Below are 16,103 nucleotides of genomic sequence, written 5' to 3' on the forward strand. Positions count from 1 at the left end.
TAAATCATATGTAATTGTATAGTCTAATAAATTGTATTAAAACCATATCCCTTGACTATTCAGATCGACACAGTGCCACTCGAATTCTTCCTTAACACTTGGTGCCGAAACCCGGGATCCTCGTCTGCTCAGCGTTTAACAGACTTCTCCCTCTGACGGCGATTTGATCAGTCCGGCTGGAACAGCTGCCTTAACCTCCAAAATTTTTCGGAGACAGCGGGGCCGATTCTAGGGGAGTTTTACTGGTTGCGCTGTTGCTGACGCGGGGTCTTAAAGAAACAGGTGAGATATTCTTTTTGGTCACTGTGTGATATTGAATTGTCTAAATATGGTTATAGGCTATTGTCAATAATTCGGTTAAAAGTTAGTAATTGGGCAGTGGTCAGAGGAACAGTGTCCTGTACGTGTGAGTCGTACGAATTAATGAGGTACGGTTGTTGAACCTATCTTTTACGTGAGAGTCGTAAAAAACAAATCTGCAGAGTGTGTCGACGGACATACATAGAGGTCGTGTGTTTGACGAAACAACACAGAGGGAGAAAAAATTCACATGTGATATCGTGTTATGTGTTTCTTGGAGACCCTAAGGATTAGAATATGTTGGATTGGTGATAGTTTGAGAAGTTGTATTGGCTTATGGTGGTCATAACAGTTCTTATTTATTACTAAGGCGCTACATGATTTCTAAGTCCAGAAGAGAAGTGGAAAAGTATACTTGTGAGAATTGGTAACCAGCTGAGTTAAAAAAAAAAAAAAAAAAAGATAAAGAAAAGAAGTTAGGAAGTATGGGCCTATGAAATTTCAAAGTGAGTTTGTAAACGCGCGTGTTCATTTTTGTTTTACTTGCAAGTTATGTTTTTTTAGGTTAAAAGAAGTATGGGTAGTAATTAATGGTGTTAACGTAAAAGCTATATCTACAAATTACAAAAATCAAAATTTTAAATTATTTTTTATTTTGGTTTGAACGTTTGTAATTTACGATTGTAGGCTATTCGGTAAGGGTATATGTTCATTGACAAGTTGTGAAATCGGAATTTGAGAAAAAAAAAAAAGAAAGGAAGGAAGGGGGTAATTGTGTCTTTATGTTCCTTCGTTGGTTATTGTTGGTTCAATGTGTTCAAATACGGATTGTAATTCGAAAATGAATAGGGCTAAAGATGGTCTGGAGGCAGAATTAACCTGCCCAAACATTGATTACATGAAGCAAAAGTATGGTAACGATAGTTTATTGCAAATGCAAATATGGATTGATATATGTGGATTTCGGAGTGTGGGTTCATTTTGTTGTGAAATTATGAAAAGCTTGTGCAGAGAGAAATTGTTACACGATTTGGAAAATAATAGATGTAAGCTTGGTTGGATGGCTTTTCAGAATTGGATGGAGGTAGGTAGAGTCAAAGAGAAATAGATATTAGAACAGATAGTGTGGGGAAATTTTCATCTATTTCCACACAGATTCACGATTCAAATTGTATGGCTGTTCCGCAGACAAACTTTGCGGTGGGTATTCATCTGTAGCCCGTAGTGGTTAGCGGGTGGATGCGCAGGCGCATTAGGTCTTGCTGGCTAAGCGAGAAGAAACTGAGGTCAGACGTACGTTTGTCTTACGACTGAAGTGTTTTCTGACAGACGGATGTCTAAGATAAGTCAAGAAAGCAGGATCCTGGAATTTGTTTATAGATTTGCTTTGGATTCCCGCAAAGATTGCGGCTTGTGCTTTGACTTGCACTATTGCACTATTGCCTATTATTCAAAAGAAGGAGAAGTTAAAGTCCCCTCCGGTACAAAAGGGTTTGAGTCCCTAAGGAGAAGTTAAAGTCCCCTCCGGTACAAAAGGGTTTGAGTCCCTGAACGAGTTTAAGAATGTTATAGGCTTGGGTGGCATTGCTTCTGTCTCGAGGGACAGCACTGAGTTACGATTGATCAAAGTGAATGCAGAACATGTTTAAATGTGGTTGGAAAACATGTAGGAAAGTCGAAGACACAAAGTTAGGCCAACACGATTGGATAGGAATGGTCAATCTATGTTGAGCACAAAATGTGTGGTTTGATTGGGTGTATTGAGCATTATGGACGTGAATGTACGAAGATGTGTCATCACTGTTGAAAGTTTTCTGGAAATTGGGGGCAAACTCGCAAATTCTTGACCGTAAATTGAAGTCCGAACTGGTGACGAAGGCTACTATGTTGACACACGTACACAGATGAAACACTTGGGAGAGACTTTGTTATATTCTCTTCAGATTCTTATGGATGTTTATCGGTTATGACATCGTTGGTAGAGGAGTGACGATTGACTTGTTATATTGTTTTACAACTGTGTGTTAACCGATATTTGATGTTAGATTTTACATCTGTCTGATTTGTTTTGAGGATGGAGACAGTCTGTTCTTGAAAATGCTAATGTTAATTCTTTGGCTGAATTCTCCATTTGAAAAGAGGCGCATGCGCTTGAGTCTAGCGGCTCATTCTGCGTGCAGTGGCCCACAGCATCATGAGTGATTTAAAAAAAAAGAAAGAGGAAATAAAAATATATATATATACACTCATCTGAAAGAGAATTTGACGTTGAAAATAGAAATGTATTGGTTTGAAACACATGTGTGTTTCTGTTTCTTTGTCAAAGTTAAGAAAATATTGTGAGTTGGCATACTTTTGATTTGGAAATCATGTACAGACCGAGTTTCTATCTTATGAGCTTGATTCGATATTAGATTAGTAGGCTATTGCGCTGCTAAATTTGGGTTCTTGGGTCAGATAATTGGTGAAGGCCAGTTTTGGCAACGAAAGCGATATTCATTCGAAGAATTACAATCCAAGGTTATTGAAACGTTTATAGAGTTTTTTATGTGTTCAAACGGAAATTTCAGTTTATGTTGTTAAAGGAATATTTTTTGTTCAGGCCTACGTATTGAATTTATCTGGAAATGTTGCTTCGGTTTTGTGTTATGTGAATGAGGTTACTGTAATATCTACATTTGATTTTAACATGTGCGTACTAGATATCCATTGACATGGAAGCAAACGATGGTTTTTATTTTCATTTGTGTGGGAAGTTCACAGATGTGATGGTTGTTTAAAGAAAAAGTTTCAGAGTTTTGCTCTGTCCCAGAGCGCTTGTTTGATTCGAGTTTAAAATGCGTGCTGATAGATAAGCTATGTTTATTTGAGTTGATTCATTGAGTAAAACTAAGAGTAAAAGTGAGAAGTGTTACACTAAACCATATACAAACTACAAAATAGTCAAGTTAAATGTTTTCATTTTGGGGTTTTTGGTCCGCCAATTTGAGATTTGAGATCCGTGCATTACGCATGCTAAGGGTGTTTTGGTTGGTATATGAATATTCAAAGGAGTATTCTGTATTACATGCTTTGATAAGACATTTGAAAAGTTAAAGAACAAGGTTTTGTTTTATGGGGTTATGTTACTTTTGTTAAATTGTGAATTTAAAGGTTAAAAAAGGAAAAGGAACTATGCATATGCTTTGAAGAAGTATATGGGCAAACATTTTAAGTAAAAAAAAAAAAAAAGTAAAATCTAAGGTTTTTAAGAGTTTGATAGAGTATTGGATGTAATTTGGTTTTGAAATGAGAAAGAGAAGATTATTACAATGTACTTTTATTTGAGTTTGATTGTAATGTGGTTTTAAGTTTTATTTGGGTGTTTTATCAGAGCCTGTCACAAGGTTTGGGATGAACAGTTAGGCTGTGATGAGGATGTTTTATTGTGGTATTGATGCATGAAGAGGGTTATTATAACTTTTGGGTTTGAAATGATTTGGGAAGACTCATTATGTCTGATAAATTGTGGTTTTGATGGTTTGTGCTAATTAGCCTGTTTTGGACTGCAGCCAAAGCAAGTTATGAAGCTCTACCTATCTAACCTATGTAGAAATATACAGGGGGTATAGGTTTGGCTAAGATTTATGTTTCATTTTGGAATCATGCAGATTAAATTCTGATTTGGGGTAGTGGATGGTTTTCCTAATGTCTTGGACAAAGAGAGATTTGATTTGGTGAATTTAAATACAGAAAAATAGAAGAGAATCAAATATAAAGGTAGTAATTTGAACGGTTCATAAAGTATTTTTAAGAAAAGATAATAAGAGATTAAAAGTTGAGGTTATTCTTAGTTTGGTTGTTTTCTAAAATAGTTTGATTCTCTAAAGATTGGTTCAAAAGTTGGTTGCTTCAGTGTAAGCTTGTCAATTCATAAAAGGGAAAAGAGTTAAACACATTAGCTGATGGTTAAATACATCATTGGTGTTACATATGAATTTGGGAAAGGTATGGTAACAGGGAGTTTCTTATTTTCACCTGTAGAACAACTTGCTGTATGCAAATGTGGGGTTCACTCTAACAATGATGATTATTTCACAGAGAAATGCTAGTGCTGAAACTAGCTGGAGAAGGTTTGTAGATTGCCTGCAAGCAATGATGAACTGACTAGAATATGTTTTTGATGTTGACATATGTTTACAGGGAGTGCTGAGATGGTGTTGCCATGTTCTGATAAGCTTAACTTAACAAATTTGGGTTTACAGGAGTCTTTTGAGAAAAATTGTTGTGTGACTTTGTTGCAATATTTGTCACAGATTCTTTAAGGGAAGCGCGGGCTTCTTAGAGAGGAAGAGATGACGTTTAGTAATTTATGACTGACTGATGACTGACTGATCCAAACAGAAAGTGACTATGGGGGTTTTATGACTTTAGTGTCAGAAGTTTGGCTCTGTGGTAAGATTGTGGGGGTTTGATGAAATACTGCTAAGTTGAAAATGTTTGACTGTATTTAACCCAGAGTGAGAATTGTGTTTTGTTTGAGTATATTTGACAAGAATTACAGAATGCAGCAGACGGATGGAAAAAGGAATGGTGGAATGGAGATTTGGACTAATCCACAAGAAAATGCATTTTGGAAAAAGGAAGGATATGAGAATGAAATGGAGGTTGTATGGTCTGCATAACACATTTATCTTGAGATTTTGCTCAGTTAACACATGGAAAGATCATGCCTCTACAGTTTGTGTGATATATTAATTTTAACATACATGGGGATTTGTAATGATTGCATATTCATTTTGTTAGACTCATATGTGGAACAAGTAATATGGGAAAGGGAATTTAACACGTTAAGCTTCACGTTTAAGGTTAGAGAAACTATTTGATTATTGATAGAAGGAGTTTTTAGAGTTACATTTTGGAGAAGTGATACTGTTTCATGATTGTTGATGATTGATAGAAGAAGTTGTTGGAAGAAGTTTTAGACATTTCAGGCAGATTTGGGCTCAGTGGTCAAGCTTTTGGTAATTTAGATTATTCTTCAATTAGATTTTTCTTTTCTTTGAGGATATATAATGATAATGGGTCACACTTGGTTAAGGAAGTTATTTTTGGAGTTGATAGGAGTCAACATTGTGTCAATAATTTCAGTTGAATGAGAAAATGGGATCTTGAAGTCGGACGACAAGAAGTCAGTTAACTTTTTAACTGACCTTTGTGAGTGTGCTTGTTTATCACTGTGCAACCCTTTGTAGTGTACTTTGTGTGAGATTCACAGGCAGGTGGAGGTTATTCTTCTTCCGGTGACTGGACCGCTGCATGATTTGATACCAGGGGACTGGATTGTGGTGAAGGACCTGAAACGCAAGTCCTGGTACCATACCAGATTCTCCTGACGACTAATTCGGCGGTTAGGATCGAGGGGAGAGCAACGTGGATACACGCTAACCGTTGCGAGCGTGCGCCTTGCCTGGAGACGGAAGGAGAGGATGCGCGTTCTGCGTAGTACCAAGAAAATTTCCGAGCTGTACGCAAAGTGCAGTGTCGTTGAAAGTTGCTGTGAGCAATTTGATCGTCGTTTGCAATTGGTTCGACTAGACTACACTGCCTGAAAGAAGATTGCCTATAGCCAACTGAAGATGGAAGAAGAGGTCAATGTGAATGATAGTATGAAATCAGATTTACAGAAGAAGATATTAATGTGTTTGCTTCTGATGTTCTAAATATAAGGGTATGTTTAGATTGATGGGAATACATTTGCTTTGTGTATGTTTGTATTCGGTATGGATGTTTTTTACTGAGTTGCATTGCTTACTTATTTTGATGTTGATTTTTATTTTTCTCAATGCACTGTTTGAATTATGGTGTTGTTTAAAAAAAAAAAAGAATGGAAATGTAGTGGAAATGTTGGTCATATGCATAGATGTATGTGTATGAAATCTATAATCTTCTATGTTCATTGGTAAGAGACAGGAAGGGAAAATAATTAAGTTGAGTTCAAAGGAATGTGAGGTGCTGATGGCTCTGTGGGCAGCTTGCCCTGGGGGATGGGTGAAGCATTTTATATGGCCTTCTGTCCTCTGGTTACTGTAAGGGGTCAATGAGACAGTTGCTCTGAACTTTGGCTAGAAGGACTGTGTCCTGTTTCATTGTTTGTATTAATTAAAAGTATTGTTCTTGTGACCTGGGGGAAGGTAGATAAATGGATCAAGCTGCTCTGACCCTTCCTGCTTCATAGGTGATGTTAATTAAATTCTTGTTTGAAGATGGTCACACAAAGGACAGTTGACCATTTGGCTGGTCAACTCCTGCTGCTTTATTATCTATTGGTTTGGGGAGATATGCCCCATCAAAGAACAGTGAAGCAATTGCTAGGGAGATGTATTGTTTCAAACTGTCACCAAGTTGAGTTGGCCAATCACAGAGTTTGTTTCATTGATTGATTGACCATATAGAATGCCATTTGATCTTAAGTTTATATAAGGCAGTGCATGTGTGCTGGCTGATCATCACTCTTGCGAACGATTTGTGGCTATCACACCCTTCGCCAAGACGGATCACAAAGTACTTTGTTTAAATCATATGTAATTGTATAGTCTAATAAATTGTATTAAAACCATATCCCTTGACTATTCAGATCGACACAGTGCCACTCGAATTCTTCCTTAACACTACTGTCCTGTGCCAGCGGAGGCGCTGTCCTGGACCACTGTCCTGGACCACTAGCTACTGTCCTGTGCCAGCGGAGGCGCTGTCCTGGACCACTAGCTACTGTCCTGTGCCAGTGGAGGCGCTGTCCTGGACCACTAGCTACACTGTCCTGGACCACTAGCTACAGGACAGTACAGTTTCGGTTCTAACCGCTACTGATAATTATTAGGCTACTTCATAACGTATATACTCAAATTTGTTTTTGTAAATATGGCAAATGTCAGTACAATGTGTTGGCCTGCTTGTCGTGTATTTTTTTGTAAACTAGCTCTTAGACTTAAATATACTTAGCTGCTTGGAAGTGTCAAGTAAATAAAATTAAATATACTTAGCTGCAGGAGTCAGAAGGCACTTCACCCTACTTGCCTCGGGGGGAATGTCCCTGTACTTACTTTAAGTCGCTCTGGGTAAGAGCGTCTGCTAAATGACTAAATGTAAGTGTCACCCAGCTATTGTAGCTGTGATTGTGAACACCAGCTGATAACTATGGAGGATTATAGGGGCCAAAACTAAATAAATAAATACTTGGATAAATAAATAATTATATAACACAAAGCTTAAATAAATTACACAAAATATATAAATGTTACATGTATTTGTGTGTATATATATATATATATATATATACGTTTACGTTTTCATGTGTTTACATTTATTCATTTATACTTACATTTATTCATTTATACTTACATTTATTTATTTATACTTACATTTATGTATTTATACTTACATTTATCCACGGTGAAACTTCCTGCAGCAAAATAAATCTGTCGTCCCCCCGTCACCAAGTCAGGGGGCGGGTCAAAGCCTCTGATTGGTGGTTAAACTTGAATCGACTGCTTTTGACTATTTCAAGGTGGCAGCACCTTGTGCGTATTCAATGAATGAAATATTGAATGCTACAGTGGTCGAAATGTTGGCGGAAGCTGAAGAGATGGAGGCACCTGCCAGTTCACTTTTTTTTTACATCATTTTGAGAGCTTCGCTGAAATTATAGGAATGATATTGGCCCTAACTGACACAGACATCGATGAAAACGTGTTCACGATCCTCAGCGAGATGATACAGCATAGGGGTGGGCATATCGATCTTAAGACCGACAGTGGCCGGGTTGGGAAACCCGGCAACTATCGATACCAACGTTGGTATCAATAGCCTGATTGATAGCGTGATAAGATCGATACTTAAGTTTCATTCCACACTGAGTACACAACTCCCTTTACATCATAGTGGTTGTGCAAACACCGTCTAACTTCGCTCAAACTCACTTTGCCCCTCCACTGCTTTTCTAAGCCCAAAGTATCGGTATTGGCAATACTGGCCCTGTATTTACTCCTTGGTATCGGATCTATACCACATCGTGCAGTGTCGCACACCCCTAACAGCTGTAGAGTGAGGCGATAGAGGATCCCTCTAGCTTGAAGAGAGCTTGATCGACTGGTTGAGCCTGCGTGGTGTGTAATATTGTTCATTACGGTGGCCTTGAAGTGCAAATGACCCCCCTTAATATGAGTACATCCCCCAAATGAAAATACTCCCCCCCAATAGAGTCAACTCCCCTCAAATCGCATGACTTGTTCACCTCCCCCCAATACAAAAACGCGCTCCCCCAAATGGAAAACAACATTACATTAACTCAAAAACACATTACATTAACTCTGAACGGAAAGGGTAGGTACTACACTTTAGCGCTGATTGGATGCAGTAGGCTAACTGACAAGAAATAAGAAATTGATTGACAGAAGTACAAAATGCAATAGCCTGACAGAGTTACGTGCACCAGAACATTTATTTGGGTATCAAAGCATGTAGCATAGGCTATGTATGCAAAAGCATAAATTGCAGTGTTAAACGTAAACATCGATAGCCAAACAACTAGTCCAAGTAACTCTGTCATTATCATGAACTTAATCGTTTTGATTGGAAGGAAAGAGGAAACATTAATGTTTACAATTCAGAGTCATTACACTACTCTTTATTTTAATCAGGGTAATTCCTATTAAATAATCTTAGATCTGCTGTTAACGTTTCACAATATGTAGCCTATGCGCACGCTAAAAACGCAGTTGAAGGAAGCAGGACTTTTCAGAAGAAAAAACTAATAGTCCACTACAGAAGAATGAAATGCCACAATGACAGAGTAACGTGGACCAGGATAGATGTTTGGCTATCGATTTTTACATTTAACTCGAAATACTTTTGCCTAAGTAGCCTACTATTTGCTACATTCTTCTATAGCCAAACACATGTTCTGGTGCACGTAACTCTGCCAGGCTATTGCATTTTGTACTTCTGTCGATCAATTTCTTATTTCTTGTTAGTTAGCCTACTGCATCCAATCAGTGCTAAAGTGTAGTACCTACCCTTTCCGTTCAGAGTTAATGTAATGTGTTTTTGAGTTAATGTAATGTCGTTTTCCATTTGGGGGAGCGCGTTTTTGTATTGGGGGGAGGTGAACAAGTCATCCGATTTGGGGGGAGTTGACTCGTATTGGGGGGGAGCGCGTTTTTGTATTGGGGGGAGGTGAACAAGTCATCCGATTTGGGGGGAGTTGACTCTATTGGGGGGGAGCAGGTTTTTGTATTGGGGGGAGGTGAACAAGTCATCCGTTTTGGGGGGAGTTGACCCGTATTGGGGGGGAGCGCGTTTTTGTATTGGGGGGAGGTGAACAAGTCATCCGATTTGGGGGGAGTTGACTCTATTGGGGGGGAGCAGGTTTTTGTATTGGGGGGAGGTGAACAAGTCATCCGTTTTGGTAGGGGGGTTGACTCGTACGGGGGGGGGAATATTTTCATTTGGGGGATGTACTCATATTAGGGGGTGTGGTTTGCACTTCAGGGCCACCGTAGTTCATTCACCAATCAGAGGCTTTGACCCGCCCCCTGACTTGGTGACGGGGGACGACAGATTTATTTTGCTGCAGGAAGTTTCACCGTGGATAAATGTAAGTATAAATACATAAATGTAAGTATAAATAAATAAATGTAAGTATAAATGAATAAATGTAAGTATAAATGAATAAATGTAAACACATGAAAACATAAACATATATATATACATAAAAAACACAAATACATGTAACATTTATATATTTTGTGTCATTTATTTAAGCTTTGTGTTATATAATTATTTATTTATCCAAGTATTTATTTATTTAGTTTTGGCCCCTATAATCCTCCATAGATAACTGGACGCGAGGTGATACAAAACTTGCATAGAAACGGACATACTTTTTGGAGCTTTTTCCTCTTGGCAGCAGGAGATGGAACAAAAATCGAACTAACCTGGATTGTGACATATTTGTTTCCAGAGTTCCATTGATGTGACCATTGGATAAAACCAATAAACTAGTCGTGACGTAACACAGCCATTAGTAGTCTACGACGATACGTGATGTCATAATGTAGCCGAGCATATAATTCATGTTAAGTCATACGTTTCAGCATCGTTCCTGTGTGATACATTTGGAGACGCCACGCCGTGGAAAGCGAACACTTCACAGCACAAGTAGCAGAAGATTCCGTGGGTAAGTAACAAATATTGAGGTCTGGGATGAATCTGCCAAGAAAGTTATAGCCTAAAACTAACCTCACAATCTACTTTTGTGTTAAATGGTTTTGTTACTGTAAATATGTTGACGGTATCTGAGAACTTTGGCGTCGAATGGACTGTGATAACATTCAAAGTCAAAGTTGTCCATCTCGGTTTTTGATAGTTTTATACTATTGTGATATTTTCTTTATGAAAATTGTAAATTTCTCAGAGCCTAGTTATTAATCAGTCAAATGTTGTGTTCCGTGGTTTCAGATACTGGAGACTTATCGTTCACCCATCGTTCAGTGTGTTCGCTTGAAGGGCAGGTGTAAAATTGTGACACATTTGCTGAACTTAGAGGGTGTCATAATCAGTATGTAGGATCATCTATAAATGACCAAGGTGAGTACTAAATTAGACTTTAATTGTAAACTGATAAGTAAAATCACGTTTTTCTATCAAGTGGCCTGGTGTTTGCAGTGTCTCTCCCTTCGCCTTCCTTTGCAGTCATGAATAAAGGAAAGAAAGAAGATGGGGCGTCCCTTCCAGGGGCGTCTCGCTTTCCCTCACTAACCTCATCCAGGAAACGGAAGGAGACTGAGCCAGGGAAACAGTCCAGGGATCTCACCAGAAACCCAAAGTTATCTGGTAAGACCAGCTCTGGTTTGCAGTCGGTACCAGAAGACACCTTGGCCGATGCTCCAGCAGCAAAGACTCGCCTGCCTCCGCTGAAGACACAGGAGGCGGCAGGTGCCTCTAAGAATCAGCACGGTAAAAAAGAGGCCAAACTGAAAGTTCCTCGGCCCCCGAGCTGCAAGTCCAGTTCTATGGTTCGTTTGATTTCAAACAAAGATTCAAGCGTCCAGCCATACTCCAAACTTGAGTTCAGGCCCAAAACTGGACTGAAGCTGGATCAGACAGAGCAGAGGCAGCCGTTCCCTCCTCTGTGCTCCCCTGCTCGGCCTCCAGGGCAGCCGTCTGCTCGCGGCAAGCGTAGACGTCTCGTCGCCGCGTCTGACTCTGAGAAGGCGCCCCTGACTCCGGTCCTCCCTCACATCGAGGCACCGGCCGTCTCACGCACCGCAACGCTGGACTCCCAGATGGACGTCTCCTGCGCTGTGCCAACTACACGGATCGTCCTACAAAGTAAGTTCTTGAATGCTAACCTCAATACATTCTCTTCTCAACCTTCTGGCACCCACTATGCCTGCTGGAGTTAGACTAGAAGCTGCCGGAAGTCACGCTAACCAGAAGTTTGATTTCCCTACAGAACAAACAAAGGTTGCCCAGGAAACTCTGCCCTCTCTTCCTACCAGTCTGGTGGGCAAACGGCGTCCTAGCTACCTTCTGATTCGTCCACCCATTGACAACGCAGCTTCCGCAGACAGGACACAGAAGTCAGCTCACCCGTCCAAACTGTCCAACCCTGTCAGCAACCTGGTTGTGGCTCCACCCACCAGCGCCAAACCACAGAAGCGTACCTCCCAAAAGGTCCGGCGTCTGCAAGCGCGTGCTGACCAGGCCTCCGAGGCCTCCCAGGACGACGGCGCAGCGAAGAAATCCTGTCTCTTCCCGCCGATCTCTCGCCACCCGCCTGACGGAGACGGCAAGACTCAGGCCCCGCTGAGGCCTCAGGCCCCGCTGACCAGGCCACCTCAGGCCCCGCTGACCAGGGCATCTCAGGCCCCGCTGACCAGGGCATCTCAGGCCCCGCTGACCAGGCCACCTCAGGCCCCGCTGAGGCCCCAGGCCAGTGAGGAGCAGCCGGCTCTGCTCCCCAAGAGGAGAGCCATGGACATGGTGGAGGGGACCTCCTCTCCTGAGAGGATGCTGGATCTTGTGGCCGAGCAGTACTCCTTCAGCCAGTGCCTCATGTCCTGCCCCAGCACCCCACCAGAGCACGTGTGGATGCACAGCCACAACACTCAGGAGGAGCGGGTGTTCCTGCCTGACTTTGGGCAGATGTTTGAGGAGGAAGATATTGAAATGACGTCTGGAAACAAGAGGGAGACCCTGAGAGGAGACGGGTCCCAATAGTCTGGGGCCCATCCAGACATGCAGGACTAGGGTTCTAGAGAAGATGATGTGTCCTCTCTCTCTTTTCAACACCTAAACGAGGAGATCACCCAACACCTTCTTACCCCTCCCCCCTCCCCCCCATCCACCCTCATCTCTCTCTCTCTCTCTCTCTCTCTCTCTCTCTCTCTCTCTCTCTCTCTCTCTCTACACTATCAATTTATCAATCTTATTTTTCTGTCTGTCTATGCACCCCTACAACCATTATCCTTCAAACATACATTACAACATACATCAATCTCTCTCTCTCTCTCTCTCTCTCTCTCTCTCTCTCTCTCTCTCTCTCTCTCTCTCTCTCTCTCTCTCTCTCTCTGTATCCCTCTATCTATTCATCCATCCAACCATTCATCCTACAAACACGCACGACCCATCAAACCAATCCCCCCCCTCCCCCCCCCTTCCCCTGGGTGTTCTCCCGTAGAGACTCTCCAGAACATCCGAGACGTCCCATCAAGAACACATCCCTCAGCCCTGGAACTAACCTGCAGCACAGTCTCCTCCTCCACCAGCCCTCCAGACCTCACACACCTCCCTGATTGGCCTCAACATTACACAGAACTTCCACTCTGATTACCAACAGGGTGACAGCATAGCAACAGGATTTTTTCATGTATTTCCTTTAACATGCTCCGTGTAATAAATTTTGCATTTAAAAAATAACATGTAGGCAATTCATGTGTATGTGCCAGGTTTACAATCATGAATTCATGAAAACGTTTTGTTGCATTTAATTTCATGAACAAATACATTTCAGAATCAGAATCAGAAGGGATTTTATTCGTCATGAGTGTTTGCACAAACAAGGAACTTACTTTGGCAGGGAGGTGCATACATTTAACATATAGGAATATTGAAACTTAAATATGTGGACTAACTATACAAAAGGAGCAAAGTCTAGCTAATACTAAGGGGGGTCTAGGTAATACTAAGGGGAATAAGAAATAAAAATATAAGTAGCATAAAAATATAAGTAGCAATTTACAATTTAACCTAAAAATACCCAAGCGGAAGGACTCCACAGTGTTGACTGGGGAGTCACACAGGGTTATGGTGTGAGTGGGGCTGTGTTCTTCCTGAAGTCCACAACCATCTCCACTGTCTTAAGAGTATTGAGCTCTAAGTTGTTCTGGCTACACCAGGTCACCAGGTTGTCAGCTTCCCACCTGTAGTCAGACTCGTACCCGTCAGAGATGAGCCCAATGAGGGTGGTGTCATCCGCAAACTTCAGGAGTTTGACAGACGGATGACTCGAGGTGCAGCTGTTGGTGTACAGGGAGAAGAGCAGAGGAGAAAGGACGCAGCCCTGAGCAGATCCGGTGCTGATGGACCGGGAGTCAGAGACTTGTGTTCCCAGCTTAATGCACTGCTTCCTGTCAGACAGGAAGTCTGTGATCCACCTGCAGGTGGAGTCGGGGACGTTCAGCTGGGAGAGCTTGTCCTGGAGCAGGGCGGGGATGATGGTGTTGAAGGCAGAGCTGAAGTCCACAAACAGGATCCTGGCGTAGGATGCTGGGGAGTCCAGATGCTGTAGGGTGAAGTGGAGGGCCATGTTAACGGCATCATCCACCGACCTGTTGGCTCTGTAGGCAAACTGCAGTGTGTCCAGGAAGGGGTCTGTGATGGATTTGAGGTGTGCCAGCACAAGGCGCTCAAAAGACTTCTTTACCACAGACTTCATTACATTACCATTTGCGTATAGCCTTAGCTTTTCTAGATAACCTCTCTCTGAAACAGGAAGAACTGCACCTGTGACTGAGGAGAGCCACACTGACCTGGCGGAACATTTACATTCAAGCAAACACTCTACAAACACTCCACAAACACATTGTCGTTACTGTAAATAGTGTCTTCAGTGTGAGGGTGGTTGGGGGCAAGAAAGACAGATGACCCTGGAAGACAGAGAGATGTGCCGGGGAACACTACCTGGTCCAGGATGCTGTGTGGTGACTTCACTGTAAACACTGCCTGGTCCAGCATGCTGTCCTGTGACTTCACTGTAAACACTGCCTGGTCCAGCATGCTGTCTGGTGACTTCACTGCAAACACTGCCTGGTCCAGCATGCTGTCCTGTGACTTCACTGTAAACACTGCCTGGTCCAGCATGCTGTCCTGTGACTTCACTGTAAACACTGCCTGGTCCAGCATGCTGTCTGGTGACTTCACTGCAAACACTGCCTGGTCCAGCATGCTGTCCTGTGACTTCACTGTAAACACTGCCTGGTCCAGCATGCTGTCCTGTGACTTCACTGTAAACACTGCCTGGTCCAGCATGCTGTCTGGTGACTTCACTGTAAAGCCCTCGGTCAGCGTTTCAATGTGCCCTCTAAGAGAACAAACCGCTAAATGAAGGCCTTCATTTCTTTCACTGTGAGCCTATTTCTAACAGACACTAGTTATTTGAAGTAATCTGCAATTTTTGCATTGATCTGCAATTTTTGCACTATTGTACTGTACTCCACCTAGGTTAGAATAGGATATTGAGTTGTAATGGTGTTTATGTGCATTTAGGGTTAGTATAGTGCAGCTTCTAGGGATTCCCAAAGTGTGGTGCGCCTCTAGGGGGTGCGCGAGAGGAAAAATGTAATGGTGGTCTATTGGTGTAATATGAATTATTATATGGCAACGACAGTACAAGCTTTCTGATCGGCTAATGGGTCCTGCTAGCCGCGTATTGCCCTCCTCGCCCGTCTGACACGGATCCGGACCAATTATTTGTTTGTAAACATTCTGGATACGCGCGCAGCATGGTGGCAGAAAACGGGGTAACTGTAGCCTTTATAAGGGCTAGTTACACGGATTATTCCAATAGTTAGATTTTAAAAGACCAAAAAGGTCGAGGAGGACAACCTTTTTGGGAGAAAGCTATTCCACATTGATCTGTCACATCAGAATTTTGATTTGGGGCACGGAATTCTTGAAATTTGAGTGAGAATGTCGCCCGGTAGACCGCATAGTCTTAGGCGGCAGCCATGTCTTCACGTCAAGACAAAGTTCATTTTTTTTTCAGTTTTACAGTCAGTCCTACATCAAAAAAAGTCGAGCAGGGCAGCTTTCAAGAGATCTGGGAATTCTGCTTTTTGCCAGCTGGTCCAATTATTTTTGTGATTTGTGTAAAACTGGCAATCTGAGTGAGACTGCGTCCCCGTTACTGTACAGTAGTGTTTTGACGTTAGCCTCAGTCAGACTCGGCTCGCTCACTGGCAGTCTGCACAATGTTGTTTGTCACTCCATTCTACACTTAGAACGTCAGGGAGGACTGCCTTTGGTAGATACAAGCCATCTGAAGATAGCCAGAATTTCGGATTTCTTCAACCAAACCTGTTTCATTCATCATTTGCCTGAGAAAGAGATCTCCGTTACTAGCTAGCCAGGCTAGTTTAGCCCGTTTCACTCCTCAGGCTATTTAAGGGTACATGTTAGCCAATGAACGCCAGCAAGATTGGCACGTGACTTGAGCATATTAATTGATGTGTTCCTGTCAAATAAATATTTCTCTAGTTTCT

This window comes from Hypomesus transpacificus, chromosome 14 (genome assembly GCF_021917145.1).
Source record: "Hypomesus transpacificus isolate Combined female chromosome 14, fHypTra1, whole genome shotgun sequence".
Classification (NCBI taxonomy): domain Eukaryota; kingdom Metazoa; phylum Chordata; class Actinopteri; order Osmeriformes; family Osmeridae; genus Hypomesus; species Hypomesus transpacificus.